Raw genomic sequence first — 6,000 nt, 5'->3', positions numbered from 1 at the left:
AATGCGTTATTTGCGTTCGCAACCAGCACAACCCAAGAATGTGCTGGGGGCAGCCGCAAGGTTCACCACATATTCTGGTGCCAACATAGCATACCCACAATTTTCAATTCACAACATTACTAAACAGAAGACAACAAGCAACAAAATATCAACATCAAAAACAAACCCCTTCTCTCCCTACCACCCACTCACTCACACAAATAGTCCTCCAAACTGCAAGACTGCAGGCCTCTAGAGGACTTGCAGATAACAGGTCTCCCTACTTACCCAGTGGACTACAGACTTGTGGGCACAGGGCTTCGACTTCCAGACTTCTGACTGACCTTCAGTGTTGACCTCAGGACTAGCCAATGGCAGGACACCAAACTCTAGGTCATGAACTCGGGATCCACCAACTTGCATACCTTGGGGGGGAGGGGGGTCACTGGCTCTTGTGTTCCCCTGCCAGCAAATACATCTGATTGCAGGACCACTGACCTGGGAGATTTGCTGATCCAGTGAATTTTCCAATGAAATTATTGATGTTACAGATATCAAAAAAGTTGACTGAAAAGTTCCCAAAGAAGAGGTCAAACCTAGAGTCAAAATTCAAATTTATTGTCATATGCACAAGTACAGATGCAATGAAAAGCTTACTTGCAGCCACATCACAGGCACAGAGTGTCAGATGCTCGCTATTCACAAGAGAAGCATAAATTATACAAGAAAAAGCACAGAGCAAACCAACAAAAGAAGTCCGTTGTAATGTGTGTTGATCATAATGTTGCCGAACTGAAGAAGTAATTAGGATTGTGCAAATTGGTTCAAGATTGAATGGTTGAAAAGAAGTACTGTGCTCAATTCCAATCGCCTCACTATAGGAAGGACGTGGAAACCATAGAAAGGGTGCAGAGGAGATTTACAAGGATGTTGCCCGGATTTGGAAGCATGCCTTATGAGAATAGGTTGAGTGAACTCGACCTTTTCTCCTTGGAGTGACGGAGGATGAGCGGTGACCTGATAGACGTGTATAAGATGATGAGAAGCATTGATCATGTGGATAGTCAGAGGCTTTTTCCCAGGGCTGAAATGGCAAGCATGAGAGAGCATAGTATTAAGGTGCTTGGAAGTAGGTACAGAAGAGATGTCAGGGGTAAATTTTTTACGCAGAGAATGGTGAGTGCGTGGAATGGGCTGTCAGTGGCAGAGGAGGAGGCAGAAATGATCGGGTCTTTTAAGAGACTCCTGGATGGATACATGGAGCTTAGAAAAATAGAGGGCTATGGCCTAGGTAGTTCTAAGGGAAGGACGTGTTCAGCAAAGCTTTGTGGGACGAAGGTCCTGTATTGTGCTGTAGGTTTTCTATGTTTGTAAGTAGCTGTGTTTGAATCTGATAGTGAGGGACTCCAAGCTTCTAGGTGACAAAGTACTGAAGGATCATACAGATCCTTGGAAATGGCCTGGTTTTAAACAACAAAGTTCATAATACACACAAAATGCTGGAGGAACTCAGCAGGTCAGGCAGCATCTATAGAAATAAATAGAGTCAATGTTTTGGGCTGAAACCCTTCTTCAGGGCTGGAAAGGAAGGGAGAAGATGCCAGAATAAAAAGCATTGGGGTACTCTAATAAAATTCTTAGCTGTTGGTTGGCTGAACTAAAACCTAACAACTCTCAGCAGGTCAGTGAGCATTTGTTAAATGAAAGGCAGTTACTATTTCTTGTCAAAGGCACTTTGTCATAAAATTGTTAGTCCTTGTTGTATACCACAACCTTAAGCATGACAGGAGTACAGATGTTATGGCATAAATTAGACCAGAATTTGGAAGCAGATACATATAGTATTTAATTTTGTGTGGAAGGTCTCGTGTGATGACAGAGAAGTAGCACATCTCCGATTACTACATTATAGTAACACTATGACCATTTTGAATACTTCATACTGTCTGCCTGTTTGTCTATCTGTCCATTTGTCTATTTATTTATCTATTTATTTAAGTTATCATAATTTAATATATTTACACTGTACTGTTGTCATAAATGTCATAGGGTCTTAAAGCATTACAGCATAGAAAAAGGCCCTTCAGTCCATCTAATCCATGCCAAACTGTTAGTCCGCCTAGTGGCATTAACCCACACCTGGACCATAGCCATCCATACCCCTCCCATTCTTGTACTTATCCAAACTTCTCTTAAATGTTGCAATTGAACCCACATCCACCACTTCCTCACTCGCACCAGTCTCTGAGTAGAGAAATTTCCCTTCAGGTTCTATTAAATATGTCTTCTTTCATCTTTTGCCTTTGACCTCTTGCTCTAGTCACAACTGACTTAGGTAGGAAGAGCTTATTTGCATTTACTCTCGCTATTCCCCTCATAATTTTATATACCTCTATCAAATCTCCCCTCATTCTCCTATGCTCCAGGGAAAATTGTCCTAACATATTCAACTTTTCCTATTGTACATGTCCTCAAGTCCTGACAACATTGTTATAATTTTTCTGTGTACTCTTTCAATCTTATTAATGTCTTTCCTGTGGGAAGGTGACCAGAAATGCATGCAAGACTCCAAATTTTGTTTCAACAACGTCTTGTAAAACTTCAGCATAGCATCCCAACTCTTGTACGCAATGAAGGTCAATGCACCAAAAGCTCTCTTTGCATCCTATATTGGTACTTTCAAGGAATTAATAAATAAGTCAATATGAATAAATCTAAATCTGATTTTGATTCTAAAGAGATCTTGTTTTATTTGTTCTCTTTGTGTTCTCTCTTCTAATAAAATGTGAAATATTTATGTTTTCATGTACTTACATAGTGCTGTTATGTCACTGGTATTTAGGGCAGTGATGAAGGTCTTCCATCTATGTCAGTGTTCAGAGCTTCCTTTATTGTTTCAGTAGCTTCCTGTCAGTTTTCACTGCTGTTAGTCATGCAAATCCTGGGTGGAGACTGAGGAACACCAACACACTTAGATGTTTTCATTGCTGTTTCTGGAACAATTTTGTTTAACCAGTCATGGTTGTTAATCCTGAGCAAGCTACCAGTGGACCACTCTTAGTTTGTCCTCTTCCCTTTTACTTGTTTGACATGTGTGACCCTACTAAGAAACAAAGCATAAAGCTTCGACTCCGGCTCTTTGAGGTTTTCAAGCCTCCAAACCACAACAGGCTGTTGTATTTGGAGCAAAGGGTCTCAGCCCGAAACGCCGACAGCGCTTCTCCCTATAGATGCTGCCTGGCTTGCTGTGTTCCACCAGCATTTTGTGTGTGTTGTTGTTTCTGGAGGATGTTTTCATTTTGAATGCTGCTTATATGATGCTATGGCGGATGTGAGTTTGATTTGAACAAATAGGAGAGATTTGGATAGGTACATGGATGGGAGGGTTATACACAGTGATGGTCTGGGTTTCTGTTGTGTAATGCTCGATGATTCTATGTGTGTGCCTGTGTAATTTTTCATCATACCATTGACTTAAGGTGGAGATAATAATCAATTACCATCAATAAAAAAGAGAGCATGAAATCTTCCTACACTTTCTTTTTGAATACAGTTCCTGAGAGTGATTCCAAAAATGAAAAGTTTCAGGTACAAGGTTAGCATGGACAAGTCTGGCTTATTCCCCAAGGAGCAAAGAAGGTAAGAAAGAAGTATGGCAGAAGGACAGATCATCATAAGAAACTGTTCCCAAATTCATACTGAATCGTTCAAAAACTGATGGTTGGACACTTAGACTGAGAATGTGAAAAGGAATTTCCTGGTTACCACTTTAAAAGAAGGATGTGGAAGTTTTGGAAAATGGGGTTTACCAGGATGTTGCCTGAATTAGACAGCATGCACTATAAGGTGAGGTTGGATAAACATGGGTTAGTTTCCTCTGGGATAGCAGAGACTGAGAGGAGATCTGATAACGTTTATAAGATTTTGAGAGGCATAGACGGAGTAGATAGCTGGTATCTTTTTCTAAGTGTCAAAGTGCCTAATTTTAAAAGGCTGGCATTTAAGCTGAAAGAGAGAAAATTCAATGGAGATGTACAGAGTTTGCTTCCAAATATCTGGACCTGACTTGCACTACCTTACTTTCCCTTTTCTATTTTCTAATTATGAATTATAATTTAAATTTTTATTATATTTACTTCGATTTGTACTTTGAGGCACAGAATCAAATATCGCTGTGATGATTGTACACTCTAGTATCAATTGTTTGGTGACAATAAAGTAAAGTGGTGGATGCCTGGAATATGCTGCCGGGGGGTGGGGGTAGGGAGTGGTGGATGCAGATAGAGGTGTTTAAGAGATACTTAGAGACATATTTGAATATACAGCAACTGGATGGATATGGGGATTGTGCAGGCAGAAGGGATTAGTTGAGTTAGGGGTTTAATTACCCCACTTTCCCTATGCTACATCAATCACTGCATTGGTGCTGCTTCCTGCACCCATGCTGAGCTTATCGACTTCATCAACTTTGCCTCCAACTTCCACCCTGCTCTCAAACTTACCTGGTCCATTTCTGACACCTCCCTCCCCTTTCTCGATCTCTCTGTCTCTATCTCTGGAGCCAGCTTATCTACTGACGACTATGATAAACCCATGGACTCTCACAGCTACCTGGACTATACCTCTTCCCACCCTGTTACTTGTCAGAATCTATCCCCTTCTCTCAATCCCTCCATCACTGCTGCATCTACTCTCAGGATGAGACTTTTCATTCAAGAACAAAGGACAATTCCTCCTTCTTCAAAGAAAGGGGCTTCTCTGCTTCCACCATCAACCGAGCCCTCAACTGCATCTCTTCCATTTCTCACATATCTGATCTCAACCCATCCACCTGCCACCCTACCAGGGATAGGATTTCTCTTGTCCTCACCTACCACCCCACCAACCTCCACGTCCAGCACATAATTGAAGGGTCATTTCCACCATCTCCAATGGGATCCCACCACCAAGCACATCTTTCCTTCCCCCTACATTCTGCTTTCCACCAGGATCACTCCCTATGTGACTCCCTTGTCCATTTGTCCTCCCCACTGATCTCCTCCTGTTACTTATCCTTATAAGTAGAACAAATGCTACACCTGACCCTACACCTCCTCCCTCACCACCAATCAGGGCTCCAAACAGTCTTTCCAGGTGAAGTGACACTTCATCTATGAGTCTGTTGGGGTCATATACTTTGTCCACTGCTCCTGGTGTGGCCTCCTGTATATCGGTGAGACCTGATGTAGATTGGGAGACTGCTTCACTCAACATCTTTGCTCTGTCCAGCAGAAAAAGTGGCATTTCCCAGCAGCCATACACGTTAATTCCACTTCCCATTCCCATTCCGACATGTCCATGGCCTTCCCTATTTTTGCGATGAAGCCACACTCAAGATGGAAGAGCAACACCTTATATTCCGTCTGTGTAGCCTCCAACCTGATAATATAAACATTGATTTCTGGAACTTCCAGTAATGGCCCCCCCCCTCTCTCCTCCACCATTCCCTGTTCCCTTTTCCCCTTCTCACCTTGCCTTGCCTGCCCATTGCCTCCCTCTGGAGCTCCTCCCCTTTTTCTTTCTGACCTCTACAATTAGCTTCCCCCTTCTCCAGCCCTGTATCTTTTCCACCAGCCAACTTCCTAGCTGTTTACTTCACCCCCCACCCCCAAACTCCTGGTTTCACCTATCACCTTGTATCTCTCTCTCCCATCCCCCCACCTATTAACTCTGACACCTCAACATTTTTTCTCCAGTCCTGCTGAAGGGCTTGGCCCGAAACATCAACTGTACCATTTCTCTTGTTTGTGTTCGGGGTTGAATTAGTTCAGCATAACACCATGGACTGAAGGGGCTGTTCCGGTGCCGTACACTCCATGATTTATGTTGTAAGTAGGATTTAGAAAGTAACAGTGATTTGAAAGTTACTACATGTGTAACTGACGGAAACAGAATCATTCAGGACTTTCAAAAGTGAACTAAGTACACACTAAATAGGGGAAATAACTTGCAGGTCTCTGAAATAGACCAGAGCATGAGAAC

Source organism: Hemitrygon akajei, chromosome 10 (assembly GCF_048418815.1).
Source record: "Hemitrygon akajei chromosome 10, sHemAka1.3, whole genome shotgun sequence".
NCBI lineage: Eukaryota > Metazoa > Chordata > Chondrichthyes > Myliobatiformes > Dasyatidae > Hemitrygon > Hemitrygon akajei.
The sequence above is the reverse complement of the archived record's forward strand: the minus strand, read 5'-3'. Positions refer to the sequence as shown.